The sequence below is a fragment of the Martes martes genome (assembly GCF_963455335.1).
Source record: "Martes martes genome assembly, chromosome: 18".
Taxonomy (NCBI): domain Eukaryota; kingdom Metazoa; phylum Chordata; class Mammalia; order Carnivora; family Mustelidae; genus Martes; species Martes martes.
Window position 1 is genome coordinate 30,443,092 of NC_137906.1, and position 17,763 is coordinate 30,460,854.

Consider the following 17,763-nt stretch of genomic DNA (forward strand, 5'->3'; position numbering starts at 1 on the left):
AAATATAAACATGAATGAATGTGACAAAACCAAGTCTTACAGAACCTACCAGAAGCAATTATTTTATTCCCCCCCCCTTTTTTTTTCTGTTTCCCCCTGGGCTGCTTAGGGCCATTCACACAGTCATTCCAGCCAGACTTACCCTACTTGGACACCTCCCAGTGTTCCTGATTGCTTCTACCTGTTGTCCTCTTTCCCGGACCATACTAGCTGGTCCTGAACATTTTAGTACGATGGAAAGTGCCTTGGGGGTCAGGGAATATGGGTTCAGATTTCAACCTGCCATACCTAGCTGATGTGACCTTGGGCAAGTCACTTCTCTCTATTGGGACCGAGTGTCTCCATCAGTAAAATGAAGGAATGGGGTTAGATAAAATCTATCACCCTTTTTGCTGTGAGGGTCGGTGGGGCTATTTGGAGGGTCGCATAGTTCCTGTAGGTCTCTGCTCCCTGCTGGCTCCGGTGCCCCTGCTAGTCTCCCGAGCCTCCTCCAGCATCAGAATCACTTGAAATGTTTGTAGAAGATTAAAAAACAGACAAATAAACCCAGCCCCCTGTCCCAGTCCGTTGCTTCAGAATCTCCAGGGCTGGTTCCTGGAAGTGGGGAGAGACATCAAGTTTCCCAAATGAGTTTTGTTTTCAAGGAAGTTTGGACGCTAAGCTAATTGGGTGTCATGTGATTCAGTTGAATGTGCTGTTTGTCCTAGTTAAGATATTTACATTTTAAAAGGGGCCTCTACTGTGTCTCAACCTGAAGGTTATTAGTGTTAGTGAGAATAACATAGGGTAGGAGGAAGTGTTTATTTTTTATTCTATTTCTTTAAAGACTTTATTTATTTATTTGACAGATGGAGAGCACAAGCAGGCAGAGAGAGAAAGGCAAAGAGAGAGGAGGAAGCAGGCTCCCCACCGAGCAGAGAGCCCGATGCAGGGCTTGATCCCGGGACCCTGAGATCATGACCTGAGACAAAGGCAGTGGCTTAACCCACTGAGCCACTCAGGCACCCTGGGGGAAGTGTTTACTGAAAGCCTCCCTAGTGTCTGGAAACAGCTAAATGTCTGGTGCTGTCACTAGCTACGTGAGCTTGGTCACACAAGTAACTTAACTTCTCTATGACTCAGTTTCCTTGTCCGAGATCTGGGTAAAAATAGTACCTACTTGCACTAGAAGAGCGTGTTGGCCATTGTGATCATTATATGGGTTTAGCACAGTGACTGGCACATAGTAAGCACTCAGCATATGTTCTTTCCAGTGGACCCTAGGATAAATATCTTGTTATCACCATTTTACAGATCCGGAAAGTAAACTCATATGGGTCAAATTCGTCACCAAAATGGAATTTAGAGACAATTTGTAAGTGATGCAAGTGGATTTGAGCCCAGGTCTATGGCAACCCTCAAATTTCCGTTTTTTGGTCTGTACCATTCAGTCACCTACAGTAGCTAAGTGGTGAGCTAGTCCTGGCTTCCTTAGATCACTGGTCAATTCAGGATCCTATTTGATCAAAGTGGTTGTTGAACGTAGGGGGATGGTCCATTTCTGTCGGTTAGAATAGACTTTAGGCTTTCAGATGGCAAAGGATCTTCCTTCATTGTCCTGGTTTTTGCGCAGGAGAGTTGTGCTGACTTGTCTTTTCCTTTGGACGATTCCTAACTTGCCATATTCCCACCTGACTGGCCCAGCTGCTTGAGGTTTGATGTGTGTTTCTAGCTTGATCTCTTACCTATGAGATGGAGTTTCCACATACAAGTCAAGAAGCAGAGTTTTCGATCCCAGACGATCATGTTTCGTTTACTTTTTGGGCCTGAAACAGGGGTGGAGGTTTGAGACTCCTCTGTATTCATAACCCATGGTCACATCCAGGCTCAGAATTTGCATACTCTGTGAACATCGCCCTCATCCCGTCCAAGTATCTCACGTTGGGGGCAGTGGGTTGGCATGCTTGCTGGGCTCACTTGTGATAACTCTTATTTATGAAGTGCTGTAGACTGAATGTTTGGGTTCCTCCCCCCAATTCATGTTAAAGTCTTAATCCCCAATATGATGGTATTTGGAGATAGGGGCTCTAAGGAAGTAATTAAGGTTAAATGAGGTTTTGAGGGTGGAGCCCTGACCCCTTGTAAGGAGTAGTGTCTTTTTAGGAAGAGGAAGAGAATACATATTGCCCAGGAAATGTATATTTCCAAGCGTAAGTTGGCCATCCCATATCATCCGAAGAATAATATGGAACTTGCTGTGTTCTAGACTCTAGAACTCAGAGCTCTGGAACTCTTAAACTTTTAGTTGGGGGATCAGAAAAAAAAGCTTTTGAAAGAGGTACATTTGGTAGCAGCATAAAGCAGAGCAGAGGTTTTAAACTGGGAACTAGGGGGCTGCACTAGTCCACAAAGACATGGACTTTTTTCGGTCTGTGTGTTGTCCTTTAATTTTTTTGATTGATTAAAAACAAACCCCAAATGCCTTTTGACCTTGGGCGGTTCACTTCTCCGAGTCTCGGTTTTCTTACGTGTTAAAATGCTTGCAGATTTGAGGACTAAATGAGATCACGTATACAAAGCACAGAGAGCAAAGCATGGCCCATTCCAGGTGTCTAGGAAAAGGTGGCTTCTATTAATGAACATAGTCAGTATGCTAGTCAGTGTGAGTTTGCCACCATGGAGAGTGTCAGACCTTTTCAGTTGGCTGATTTATAGTGAATCATTTTCCGATTTGATCATTTGAAGAGTGTTACTGATGGATTATCCAATCCACATAATGGTCAGGGACCAGCCCAGTACACCCACACACCAGCTGCCATGAGGGCTTGATGTCCTCCAAACATCATTTGGAGAAGCTGCTCCTTCTTTGAGGGACAGCCCAAAAGCTCTGATGACTTGCCTTGAGGAATGTTGGCTTGCCTACTGCTCACTGCCTTGGTCCGTACTTAGTGTCCAAGACTTGCCCTACCTTTGGATTTCAGACAATAGTTCCAAGAGTAGTAGACACCTCATGGCTGAAATCCTTTGAGAGTGGGAACGACAAACAAAAGTGGGATCATGAAAGGAATGCACAGCTCGCCAGAGTCCTCTGCATGGGAACCATCACTGGCGTGCACCTGTGTGGTGATTGGCTTTTCCCTCCTTGAACTTCTGTCCTCCAGTGTAAGGTCCTTCGGGTGAGCTACTCCCCTTTGTATCTCTCATTCTAGCACAGGACCCGGCACAGGGGCAGGGCCTTGGACAGGTACTTGAAAGTGCTTACGAATAATTATTTTTTAATTTTTAAAATCCTTTTAAAAAAGATTTTATTTATTTATTTGGGTGAATGAGAGAGCGAGAGAGAGCACAAGCCAGGGAGGAGGCAGAGGCAGAGGGAGAAGCAAGCTCCCCTCTTGACTAGGGAGGCTGGCATGGGGCTTGATCCCCGGACCCCAGGATCATGACCCGAGCGAAGGCGGACACTCCACTGACTGAGCCACCCAGGTGCCCCAGTTTTTAACATATTTTTATGAAAAAATTTCAAATGTACACAAAAATAGAGCCACTGTATAATGGACCTTCAGGTACTAATCACCCAGCTACAACAATTATTAACATTTGCTACTTTTGGTACAGCTGTTCTTCCCAGTTTTTTTTTTCCGGAATAGCTTAAAGCAAGCAAGTTACAGCATTTCACCTATAATTGCTTTAGTATGCATCAGTAATGGATGAGAAGCATGGCTGTAATATTGTTGTCACACCCAAATTTAACAGTAATTTCTTATGTAATACCTATGATCGGGTTTATATTTAAAATTCTACATTGGTCTTAACATTTTTCTTTCTTCTTTTTTTAAATTAAATTTAATTTTTTCAGTATTCCAAAATTCATTGTTCATGCACCACACCCAGTTCTCCATGCAATCTGTGCCCTCCTTAATACCCACCACCAGGCTCACCCAACCCCCCACCCCATCCCCTCCAAAACCCTCAGTTTGTTTCTCAGAGTCCACAGTCTCTCATGGCTGGTCTCCCCCTCCGATTTCCCCCAACTCACTTCTCCTCTCCTTCTCCTAATGTCCTTCATGTTATTCCTTATGCTCCACAAGTAAGTGAAACCATATGATAATTTCACTCATTTCACTCAGTGAAATAAATTTCACTCAGCATAATCTCCTCCAGTTCTGTCCATGTTGATACAGAAGTTGGGTATTCATCCTTTTGATGGCTGCATAATATTCCATTGTATATATGGACCATATCTTCTTCGTCCATTCATCTGTTGAAGGGCATCTTGGCTCCTTCCACAGTTTGGTGATTGTGGCCATTGCTGCTATGAACATTGGGGTGCATGTGGCCCTTCTTTTCACTACATCTGTATCTTTGGGGAAAATACCCAGTAGTGCAATTGCAGGGTCATAGGGTAGCTCTATTTTTAATTTTTTGAGAAATCTCCACACTATTTTCCAAAGTGGCTGCACCAACTTGCATTCCCACCCACAGTATAAGAGGGTTCCCCTTTCTCCACATCCTCTCCAACACTTGTTGTTTCCTGTCTTGTTAATTTGGGCCATTCTAACTGGTGTAAGGTGGTATCTCAATGTGGTTTTGATTTTAATTTCCCTGATGGCTAATAATGATGAATATTTTTTCATGTGTTTGCTAGCCATTTGTATGTCTTTTTTTTTTTTTTGAAAGATTTTATTTATTTGTCAGAGCATAAGCAGGGGGAGCAGCAGGCAGAGGGAGAAGCAGGCTCTCTGCTGAGTAAGGAGCCTGATGCAGGACTTGATCCCAGGACCCTGGGATCATGACCTGAGCCAAAGGCAGTCGCTTAACTGATTGAGCCACCCTGGCATCCCTCCTCCCCATCCCCCTCCTCCTTCCCCTTCTTTCTGCTTCTCCTCCTCTTCCTCCTCACCTTTCTCGTCCTTCTTCTCTCTCTTGGTCATCTTTTGAATGCCTGTTCAGCTTCATCTTAGAATCCTCAGCTATATGACTCATTCATTGGCTCTCAGAGTTAGTTTATGACTTAGGCATATGTTGGCTCTGTTCTGTACAGTCTGAGTCGGGATATTTCAGGACCTCAAAGTTAAGGATTTCATCACAGTTCACATGATACACATATTAGTGAACGAAAGCTTGTGCATATCTATGAATACAAGCGAAGACCAAGACATTTCTGATAGAAACCCGCATGCGTGTGCACATGCAACTCATAACATAACCTGTAATTCATTTCAGTCTGGCACTCACTACCCAGGGTTAACATCAGATCCCACAAGTTCAAGGGTAAGGTCCCCAACAAGAATGCCCTTACTCCAGACACCAGCCGCAAGTAGGAGTACCCCGCCTGCCTCAACTTCTGCACAACCAGCTACATGTAATTTCAGGGCTTCCAACTTCTTCATTTCAGTAATTCCCTGGAAGCGTTCAAAGCACTCTGGCAAGTTCTATACTTAAAATTACCATTTTGATATAAAGTATACATATGAACAGCCAGATGAGGAGAGAGACAGAGTGGCAGGTTTAGAGAGGTCCTGAATGCAGACAGAGCTTCTGTCCTCTGCGGACGGAGTGCGCCTCCGTCCTGAGACATCGATACATTCCTGCAACTGGGGAGGCTCCCTGATCCTTGGCGTTCAGAATTTTTTTGGTCAAAGTTTCATTACATGGGCCCATTTGATTGAGTCATCGGTTGCATGATTGAACTCAAGTCTTCTCCTCTCCAAAGGTCAGGCAGCTGTAAGTTCCAACCTTCTCATCGTGAGATTGGTTCTTCTGGTGACCAGAGACATTTTTTTTCTTTTTTTTTTTTTATTATACCACCCAGCTTATTCTTGATTGAATGTTATTTTTCCTGGTGGATATTGCTGTTACAACCCTGTCTTGATATAGGTGCCTGGTGTTAACAGTTTGCTATGAAACATGCTATGTTACCTCTTTGTACTTAGATGGGTCTCAACCTCTTTGGGTCTAAGAAGAAAATGATGCCGATGTTCTTTGTATGTGGGCTTCATCCATGGGGGCATTTTCTCCCACCTGGGTTCTTTTCAGGATGAGGCCAACTCCATTTCTGCTTGTATATAAAATATCAGTGTTGCTGTGACTGGATTTCATAAATGAGTGTGGAGTCAAATCGAAAAGTTTAGGAAAGCTCTGAGGATATAAAGGGATGAGGTATTAGGAAAGTACTCTAATTTTTTCACCTACTAGTAATTTTACTGTGTAGTTTCCCAGAAAAAAAAAATGTACATTGTCTTCACATCTGCTATTTTGTTTCTGTCAGTAATGGTCAAGGCTAGTGACATCTTTCAGTCACCTGGGAAGCTCTCAAAAAATTGCCTGGATTCAGGCAAGATGGTTTCCCCCATTGCCTGGGTTCAAATTTCATTGATTCTAATTAAGTTGATCTGGACTGGGCTTTGGGCATTGGTATTTTTAGAAATATGCCCAGGTAATAGTGTGAACTCCTAGTTTCTGATGCCAGGGGTTACGTTTGGAAATATTTACACATAAATGTATATATATGTGACATATATATACAATTAGTGTACATTCATATATTTCCTTCTCTCTTAGTTGACAGGACCTTGACATGACACCCCAGTAGTAACGAGCACTTCTAAAGCTGATATCTTAGCTTCTCATGCCATTCTCTAGTAAATACTGTTATCCAATAAAACGTATCAGTGCTCCTTGGGGAAATGGTTGATTCTAAGACTGGGGAAGAAGTATACAAGATAAGCCCGAGCAGCCTGGGGTGCCCGAAAGTGAGGAAGTCCTCAGAAAAAAATCTCAAAATGATAAGGATAAGTTAAGGGTGCACAGGAGTCCATTGAAAAGTACTCCCCATGACCGTGGCTGGAAGAATTTGAGCAACAAAATAATAAAGGAGTATTGGATTATTGCCCGAAGTAAAAAATAAGTATCCATCCAGCTGTCCATGTTGAGCTACATAAATAGTTAAATAAATGGGGGACCAGACCTATCTCTTATGCAGAATTCCAAATAATTATGTAGATGGTCCCTCTTCAAGGAAGGGGAGTCTCAGACCCCACTCTTGAAATGTGGATTTCACATACTGACTTCCTTCCAAAGAGGGCAGTGAGAGAAGGGAGAATACAATGGCTTTACAGTAGAGAAACCTGGAAAATACTTCTCAGCCAGGCGACCAAGGTTCACATCAAGAATATCTTCAGGATGCCTGGGTAGCTCAGTCAGTTAAGTGCCAGACTTTTGGCTTTGGCTCAGGTCATGATCCTGAGATCAAGCCCCACATTAGACTCCTCTCTGAGTATAGAGTCTGCTTAAAACTCTCTCTCCCTCAGCCTCTCCCCCATTTCTCCCTCTAAATTAAAAAAAAAAAAAAAAAAGAGTATCCTTTAAAGCATGTACCCTTGATATCATGGCACATTACCTCTGTGTTCCTCCTTCCATAAACCCTCACCCCCAGACTAATCCCAACAGATAAATCCCAACAGAGGGACATTTTACACAATACTTGACCAGTATTCACACTGCCACGATCATCGCAAACAAGATATGTCTGAGAAACTGTCACAGCCCGGAGGAATTTAAGGAAAAAATCCTAACAAGTGTCACATGGTATTCTGGAACAGAAAAAAGGACATTGGGCAAAAGCCAAAGAAATATGAAGAAACATGGGCTCTAATTGATAATAATGTATCAGTATTGGTTCACTAATTGTGACAAAACACCATATATATTTTTTAAAGATTTTATTTATCTATTTGACAGAGATCACAAGTAGGCAGAGAGGCAGGCAGAGAGAGAGGGGGGAAGCAGGCTCCCTGCCGAGCAGAGAGCCCGACACGGGGCTCGATTCCAGGACCCTGAGATCATGACCCGAGCCAAAGGTGGAGGCCCAACACACTGAGCCACCTAGGCACCCCCAAAAGCCCCATGTTAATGGAAGATATTATTAAGGAGGTCCTGGATGTAGGGGATATAGGGACTCTACTATATTCACGATTTTTTTTTTTGATAAATCCAAAACTATGCTAAAATAGAAAGCTTATTAAAGAGAACCTACCCAATTATTTTCTTTTTTCTTCTCCCTTGCAATTCCCCAGACTAAAGGAAAAGAAGAAAGTGATCCATTCTGCAAATCCATTACTATGCAGGGTGCTGCTCAGGTAAAAATTGGATTATCTAACTGTTAAAACTAAGGTGTGACTTTCTAATAAGCTTAACATTTTCCAGCGGTATTTACATTTTAAAAGAGGCTCTTATTTACTCAAATCTCAAAAAATAATACCCAGGAGATCTGTCTGAGCTGAGCCTTTTTGATGCTTCGTATCTGTGACTTCCATAAGTCATCCGTACAGAGAACAACGCCGCAAAATTATATTCCCAGACTTCCCAACAGATTTCTGAAGTCTGCATAGACAAATTGACGGCCTTTGGTGCCACTGCTCAAAATTTCAAAAAGTTAAACCAGTAGAGACCAAAGCGTGGGTACAGTGGAAGGATCTTGGCCACCCAGAGGGAACCGCGTTCTGATTCTGAGGCCAGTACCTGTAGCTATGGGACCTTGTTCCTGCTGCTTAATTACTTTGAGTGCTGGTTTCCTTACTTAAATAGAGATAAATATTGATAATGGTGCCTACGTGACATAATACACGTAACACACCAATTATGGTGCCCAGCCCACAGGAGATTAAAAGAAAAAAAGATGATTATGGTGCTGTTGTTGTCATCAATCATCATCACGCTTCCTTTATTTTCAAGCTGAGTAACCTGGAGCAAATTACCAACATCCCTCGGCTTCCGTTCCCTTGCATAAAATGGTGATAAAAACCACATATTCCATATAAAGTTGCTATGAAAATTTAAATGAGGTTAATGCTTTTCCTGTGTTTCCTCTCGTGCTGTAGCACTGCTGTGTCTGTCTCTGTCTGCCCATCATCCATCCATCCATCCATCTTCATATATGTCTGTCTGTCTATCTATCTTTAATGTTTAAATGAACAGACTCCAGATTCACCTAAATGTGGTTAACAAAACAAAGCTAGAAAATTTCCCATACAGGAATTTGTAATTGTTTTTAACAGTGGAGAGGAATGAGTTTTGGAAAGGCTCAAAGGCCTTCTTTGATATTCATGTGTTCCAGATAAAATTCTCAAATAATGCATATAAATGAAGGAAGCTTAAACCTGCAATAATTAAAGAAGAAAAAACCTATTGGTTCTGAATAATATTGAAACTGGGCGTTTATTACATTGCCAGGCCTTGAGTTTCGCGCACAAAATAAAGCCAAGGCCAGGGAGGTTGCCTCTTCTTAAAGGTTACTCCTAATTAATAATTTGTTGAATTAAAAAATTGTTGGTGCTTTCTTGTTTGTGGCACCGAGGCCAGCTGAGAAATTATTAATAATTCTGGATGCTTGGAAGCCTGAAGCCAGGAATACTGCTCTTACTTTTCAGTGCTCTCACACTGTGATAACAAACACAGTGGTTAAATATCCTTTGTTATCCTGGTCATCCCACTCTCCATTGGCAGAGACTTAAGACCACGCACTGCGTCCTCCCTCAGGCAACACAGACCCAGCTTCCTCTCGTGTGCAACTGCTAAACAGGCAGATTTCATGGTCAGAGTGTCTGGTTGAGTCTGACTCAGATCCTTTGATTAAACGAAAATCAAACATGGAACACGGAGGGATGGGAAAGAAGAAGAAGGGGCCCCAGTATTGAATCCTGAGTAGTGCTGATCTTTGGAGACAAGGAGAGGAAGAGGAGTAACAGATAGCTATAGAGGCATAACCGAATGTTCTAGAAGACCACAGATCCCAGCTCTTCAAGCCAGTCTTGTCAGGTGCCATTGAGAGACTGAGTAAAATAAAGACAAAAACATGGGTATTCAGTTTGACAACACGAGGGAGGTCATTGGTAATAGTGGCCAAAGTAGTCTCTATCAGGGAGGAGAAGGGGAGGGAGCAAAGGTGGGGAAGTGGATGGGATATGAGGATGTGGGCGAAACCCATGCCTTTGTGTTTGAAAAATTTCTTTTTTTTAAGATTTTATTTATGTATTTGATAGAGATCACAAGTAGGCAGAGAGGCAGGCAGAGGGAGAGGGGGAAGCAGGCTCCCTGAGCCCGATGTGGGGCTGGATCCCAGGACCCTGGGATCATGACCTGAGCCGAAGGCAGAGGCTCTAACCCACTAAGCCACCCAGGTGCCCCTGAAAAATTTCATAATTAAGTAAAAGAAAAACATTTCTAAAGCTACTATCAAAAGCTGTACACACACACACACACACACACACACACACCCACACACCCCCTCCTTCCCTCACATTTCATTTAAAGAATGACATAAAATATGAACTCGGGTCCATAGGAACTTAATATTGTCCCACCCTGCCCTGCCTGCCCCATCTTTCCTTGACACCACACTACAGTTCTGCCCAAAGTAACCCCTGGACAGCTTTTCCCTTTCGGAGGCCTTAGTGATCACTCATGGACATTTTATTGCTTTGCTACTCTCCTTCTGAGACGCCATTTTGAGGTCCAGACACGACTTTGAGGTGAACGCTGTCTTCCCTTCTTAGGAGAAACTAACTCTCAAGCCTCATTCCATGGAAGAGCAGCGTCTTCCTTTCCTTCTTCCGTGGCCCTTACCTGACCATATGGTAAGAGCAAAAGGTCCAAGTTCTTTCTGTGGTCTACAGGACTCAGTATGACCAGCTGGCTCTTGGTCCCTCTCTAAATCCCTTTCACTGCTTTTCCCCCATCGTAGTCCTCCAGCCATACTAGCTTCCTTGCAGGTCCTCAGACGTACAAATATCTGCCTCAGGGCCTTTGCATCTCTTCCCCCCTTTGTCTTGGACGTCCTTTCCCCAGTAGTCACATGGTTCACTCTCTGGCTTCATTGGGAACTCTGCTCAGGTGTCACCTCTTCAGATGCCACCTTTCTTAATTTTCCATGCTAAAAGGGTGACTCCTGTCATTCTACCTCTTACTCTGCATTTTTATATTACTCATCATACTTAGGTCTCCCTGATGATTTTGTTTATTTAAATTTGTCTCTTGCCTATTTTCTTTAAAGATTTTATTTATTTATTTGACAGAGAGAGAGTGAGCATGCGTGGGGGGAGGGGCAGAAGATGAGGGAGAAGCAAACCCCTGGCCAAGCAGGAAGCCCCAGGACCCCAGGGGGTTGATTCCAGGACCCTGGTTTTCTGGAGGGTGGATGGAAAGTTTGTTCTCAGTTTAAAATGCAGATCAGAACCCATGAGGTATAGGGTATTTTCTGGTCTAAATGTAGCTTTCGAGGTCAAAATATGTTACAGTAGGAAGGGGACAGAAATAAAACTTTTTAAAATAGTTTGCTCTCTTCATTTTTCTTACTTTTTCATTATTTTTAAATATAATTTAATTTCTCTTTTCTCACCTTCCTCTTTGAGCTTTCTATGTCAGCCCTTCCTAAAAATCCAATATGTATTATATTTTCTCCTTAATTTATTAAAAATTTTTTAAAATTTTAATTCTAGTATAGTTTTTGTACAGTGTTATATTGGTTTCAGTTGTACAGTATGTGATTTGGCAATTCTGTACATTACTCAGTGCTCGTTGTGATACGTGTACTCGAATCCCCATCTCCTGTTTCACCCATCCCTCACCCACCTCCCCTCTGGCATCCATCAGTTTGTTCTCCATAGTTAAGAGTCTGTTTTTTGGTTTGTTTCTCTTTTTCTTTGTTGATTTGTTTTGTTTCTTAAATTCCATGTGGGAGTGAAATCATATGGTATTTTTCTTTCTCTGACTGACATCTTTCACTTAGCATTATGCTCTCTAGATGCACCCATGTTATTGCAAATGGCAAGCTTTTGTTCTTTTTTATGGCTGAGTAATATTCCAGTGTGTGTGCGCACGCGTGTGCACGTGCACACATGTGTGCATGTGTGTGTGTATACACACGCAGCTTCTTCATCTGTCAGTGGACACTTGGGCTGATTCCCTAATTTGACTATTGTAAATAATGCTGCATGTATCTTTTCGAATTAGTGTTTTGTATTCTTTGGGTACACACCCAGAAATTATTGGTTCAAATGGTAATGCTATTTTTGAGGAGTTCCATACTGTTCCATACTGTTTTCCATAGTGGCTGCACCAGTTTGCATTCCCACCAAAAATGCACAAGGGTTCTTTTTTCTCCATACCCTCACCAACCCTTGTTGTGTCTTGTTGATTTTAGCCATTCTGACAGGCGTGAGGTGATATCTCATTGTGGTTTTGATTTGCATTTCCCTGATGATAAGTGATGTTGGGCGTCTTTTCATGTGTCTGTTGGCCATCTGGATGTCTTCTTTGGAGAAGTGTCTGTTCATGTCTTCTGCCCATTTTCAATTGGATTATTTGTGGGTTTGGTTTTTTTTTTTTTTTTTTTTTGAGTTGTATACGTTCTTTATATATTTTGGATACTCACCCTGAATCAGATATGTCATGTGCAGATATCTTCTCCATTTCAATAAGTTGCCTTTTGGTTTTGTTGTTTGTTGCCTTTGCTGTGAAGATGATTTTTATTTTGATGTAGTGCCAGTAGTTTGTTTTAGCTTTTGTTTCCCCTTGCCTCAGGAGAGGCAACATTTAGAAAAATGTTACTACAGCTGATGTCAGAGAAGTTACTGCCTGCACTCACATTTAGGTCCTTAATCCATTTTGAGTTTGTTTTCTGTGTGTGGTATAAAGAAGTATAAAGAAGTGGTCCAGTTTCATTCTTTTGCATGTGGCTGTCCAGTTTTCCCAGCACCTTTTTTTGAAGAGACTGTCTTTTTCTCCACTGCTTATTCCTGCCTCCTTTGTCAAAGATTAATTCACCATATTATTGTGGCTTTATTTTTGGGCTCTTTAATCTGTTCTACTCTCTTGAAATATCTGTGGGTTTTTTTGTGCCAGTTCCATACTGTTTTGATTACTACAACTTTGTAGTACATCTTGCAATAATGGAATTGTAATACCTCCAGCTTCATTTTTCTTTTTCAAGTTTGCTTCAGCTACTCTGGGTCTTTTATGGTTCCATACAGATTTTAGGATTTGTTTTCTGGTTCTGTAAACAGTGCTGTTGGTATTTTGATAGGGATTGCATGAAATTTGTACATTGCTTTGGGTAGTATGGACACATTAACAATATTCATTCCTCCAATCCCTGAGCATGGAATATGTTTTCATTTTTTGTATCCTGTTCAATTTCTTTCATTAATGTTTTATCATTTTCAGGGTACAGGTCTTTCATCTCCTTGGTTAAGTTCATTCCGAGGTATTTTGTTATTTTTGGTACAATTGTAAATGAGATCATTTTCTTAATTTCTCTTTCATTATTAGTATTTTCATTATTTTTCATTAGTAGTATATAGAAATGTAACATGTTTCTATGTAATGCTCCCACGTGACCTCTTGATTCCTTTATTTCTTGCTATTGAGCTATAGACAAACTTAAAAAAAAATGCCATACAATATGCAAGTCCTGGCTATAACAGATGTGCAATTTTCTTTCACAAGTATATTGCTTCCCTGTTTCTCCGCTCTGTCTCTGCCATCTGCTTGTCCATCTTTTTCTGTCTTGTCTGTCTCTCTCTTTTTGTGTGTCTCATACACAAACAAAAGTAATATACATGGTCTATCTGTGTTTATGTGTATCTCTGAGTGTGTGACTGTGTGTGTCTGTGTGTATGTGTGTGTCTCTTTGTGTCTGCATGTATGTTTCTGCATGTGTCTGTGTGTCTACGTGTGTGCATGTATGTTTCTGCATGTGTCTGTGTGTGTCTACGTGTGTGTCTGCACATCTTTATGTGTGTGTTTGTGCATGTGTGCATTTGTGTCTACCTGTGTGTGTCTGCATGTGTGTGTCTCTGTGTATTTGTGCCTGTGTCTTTGTGTGTGTATCTGTAAATGTCTGCGTGTGTCTGTGCATGTATGCATTTTTGTGTGTGTCTGCTTATATGTTTGCATTTGTGTCTGCACATGTGTCTGTGCATGTGCATGTGTGTCTGTGTGTGTTCATACATAAGTATTTTCCCACACATGACTCTGCTTCTTTCTCTTTCATCTTACAGCAGCTTTTCTCTCCCTTCACCAGGAGGGGTGGGACTCCGTAAGCCACGCCCACTCACCATCCTGTCGACTTCCAGCAGGGCCCGGTGGAGCCCAAGGGCCCCTCCAAAAGGCTCCTTTTCTCTAACTCCTCATGGTAAAGCCGCCAGTGTTTATTTGGTCACATGGCCTGTTTGGGAGGATTTTCCTTGAAATCCTCCTGCAAATCCCCGTTTGTGTTTCAGTCTTTGTCTCTTTCTTTCTCAACCCCCGCCTCCCCCCAACCCAAGGTCAGTCACCTTTCTTCTCTGCCTTTCAGTTACCTCTAGTGCTTTTATTCCCATCCAACTTCAGCTGCTGCCTAGCAATTTGAATCAGGGTGGTTAGCCTCTGATTTTGGGGAGAAGCACGCCCCAGTAACAAATGCTGGTTCACAGGCCCCATCCTCTGTCTGTGTCGTTTCGTGGCAGTAAAGAATGAAGGAACAGTAGCAAGCCAGATCCCACCACTTCTTTCAGGGAATTCTGCTAATTTCACCATGAACAGAAAACCTGTGGTCTTCCTTTGAAGCAAGGACATTTGAGGCCAGCATTTTTATCATGTTTGTCCAGGGTCAATGAGAAGCTAACTTTCAAGACATCCAAATGATATCTAGAAGAACCTGTCATGGTGGGGTTTGTGTTTGGGGTTAAGAACACATTCCAGGGGCGCCTGGGTGGCTCAGTGGGTTAAAGCCTCTGCCTTCGGCTTAGGTCATGATCCCAGGGTCCTGGGATCGAGCCCCACATCGGGCTCTCTGCTCAGTGGGGAGCCTGCTTCCTCCTCTCTCTCTGCCTGCCTCTCTGCCTACTTGTGATCTCTCTCTGTCAAATAAATAAATAAAATCTTAAAAAAAACACACACACACATTCCAACAATTTTTGACCTATGAAATCTGTCTTTAGGAAGCGGTTTCCACATGTGTGACATATTTAGACTGCCCTGGAAAAATACCATTTTTATTTGACAGTTTTAATATTTTGAACACTGCATGTTGACATTTTTATCAGATGGGTTGTTTTTGTTGGCAGTGGGAGTTTGCAAACTAATGAAGAAAATAAGAAAGGAAATTAGCTTGAAGCTGCTGAGTATTTGCGACCAGAAGGTAAACGAAGGAGGTACCAGTGTCTAGAAATAATTGCCATCACTGCCACAGTCCTCCATTAGTGCTGGCAAAAGACCCAGGGTCTGACAGTTAAATTAAAGCTTGCAACCCAGTGAAAAATTAGCAGCAGAAAGCTTGAATTCTGGTAACATCACACTGCATGCCATTTACTGTATGGCTTGACAAGTTTGCTCCATTCATAATATTCACTGGGGGGTAAGATGGCTTGGGAGCCATAGAAAACAAATTCATCTGTAGCAGGCAGTGTTTACAAAGCAATAACCCAACCAGCCATTAAAGTAGAAGCTTGCTCAGAAAAATTCTTCTTTTATTATGTGACACTGGGTGATGACGGGAGTCTGAGCTTTCAGGTCAAACAGACTTGAGTATAAAGCCCAGTTGCAACACTTATTGGCTGTGTGCCCTTGGGCTAATGACTTAACTTTCTGATCCTTAGTTTACTTGCCTTCAAAGTATAAATAAAAGTGTGACCTATGGGGCGCCTGGTTGGCTCAGTCATTGGGCGTCTGCCTTCGCCTCGGGTCATGATCCCAGGGTCCTGGGATTGAGCCCCGCATCGGGCTTCCTTCTCAAGGGGAAGCCTGCTTCTCTCTCTCCCACCACCCCCTGCTTGTGTTCCCTCTCTCACTGTCTTTCTGTGTCAGATAAATAAATAAAATCTTTTTTAAAAAATGTGACCTACCTAGGGACTCCTGCCTGGGTGGCTAAGTTGGTTGGGGGACCGACTCTTGGTTTCAGCTCAGGTCACGGTCTCGGGGTCCTGGGATTGAACTCTATGTTAGGTCTGGTGGTTCGTATGGAGTCTGCTTGAGGATTTTCTCTCTCCCTCTCTCTTTCTCTGCCCCCTGCCTTGGCTCATGTGCGCGCGCTCTCTCTCCCCCTCTCTCAAAGAAATAGATACATTTCTTTTATCTATTTATTTTAACAAGTGACCTACCTAATAAGATTACTAAGGAGTGAGAAAGATAATGCATATAAAATGCGTGGCATGATGTCTGCATATCATAAGCAATGGCATTGTTCTCGTTCAAGCAAGTGGTCGAGGAGATTAATGACCATGGAGACATCTGGAGGCTTCATGGAAAAGGTGCAGGTTGAGCTCGATCTTGAACTAAGAGGAGGGTCTGATATGAGCACGTGGGTTAGGAGCAGGAGGGCAGCCTAGGAAAAGGAGGAACCTCAGCAAAACTCTGCAGACGTAAGAGTCGATGGGTTATTCAGGTCATGAGAGACAACGGGCAGGGAGCAGGGAATGATCTTGACTTAATAGTTTCCGGACCACTTTCTCTATCACTCCTGGCACCTAAGAAGTGACCTTTCCAAATAGCCGTGTGACATACTTCCAATTAGATTCCGTTGGTCAGTTGTTAAGCATCTAAGACCCAAGGAAGTGCCACCATTTAGGTAGTTCACCCTTTCTCCCAAGACCCTTGATGCATTTATCCCTCTCCCTCTCACCTGCTCAGTGCCTGCCAATCTGCTGGGTGAAAAGTGCTATCTTCTGATTGCTCCTCATGTAAGAAATGGGTACAAAGCTTCAAAACAGGGGCGCCTGGGTGGCTCAGTGGGTTAAAGCCTCTGCCTTCGGCTCAGGTCGTGATCCCAGGGTCCTGGTATCGAGTCCCGCGTCGGGCTCTCTGCTCGGCGGGGAACCTGCTTCCTCCTCTGCCTGCTTCTCTGCCTACTTGTGGTCTCTGTCTGTCAAATAAATAAATAAAATCTTAAAAAAAAAAAAAGCTTCAAGACACAGACAGTGCTGTAAGCTTTTAAGAAATTAATGCAGCAGTATCTGTTAAAATTAGATCTATAAATACCCCTTGACCCGTGAATCCAACTTTGAGGAATCTGTCCTATAGAAATAAATGTTACAGGTGCATAAAGATTAATGTACTCGCATGTTTATGGCAGTATTATTGAAAATGGCTAGGAAGGGCGGATGCAGATGCACTCCTGTATAGTTGGTTGAATTAACGGGGAGGTCTGCTTGCTCTGTGGACATCTCTGTATCAACATCTCTACGAGCAAGTTGTATCCTATAACGAGAATAGTGTGATCCAGTTTTTTTTTAAATATTTTATTTATTTATTTGCCAGACAGAGATTACAAGTAGGCAGAGAGGTAGGCAGAGAGAGAGGAGAAAGCAGGCTCTCCACAGAGCGGAGAGCCCGATGCAGGGCTCGATCCCAGGACCTGGGATCATGACCTGAGCCGAAGGCAGAGGCCACTGAGCCACCCAGGCGCCCTGATCCAGTTGTTTTAAAAAGTAGGAAAAAAATGTTAAAAGAGTACAGTGTCTATGTTGACATATGGTTGTATGAACGTAGGAACGAGAGTAGAAACTCAACACACCAAAGTTAGCCTTGCTTCCTTGCTGGAAGGGTGGCAGGGATTGAGCAAAGAGGGAGAAACTGTTGCCTTTTTCTTTGTAAACCTGACTTTGACTTGTTGCCACACGCATGCATTTTGTAGCTTGAAAGGAAAATCCAATAAGATACATAAAGAGGGCACTTACCTGCTGAATGGGGGTCCGGTGAAGGAAAAACCGAGTGAAAGGGAAGGAAAATCATGGGAGCCAGGAGCAGAGA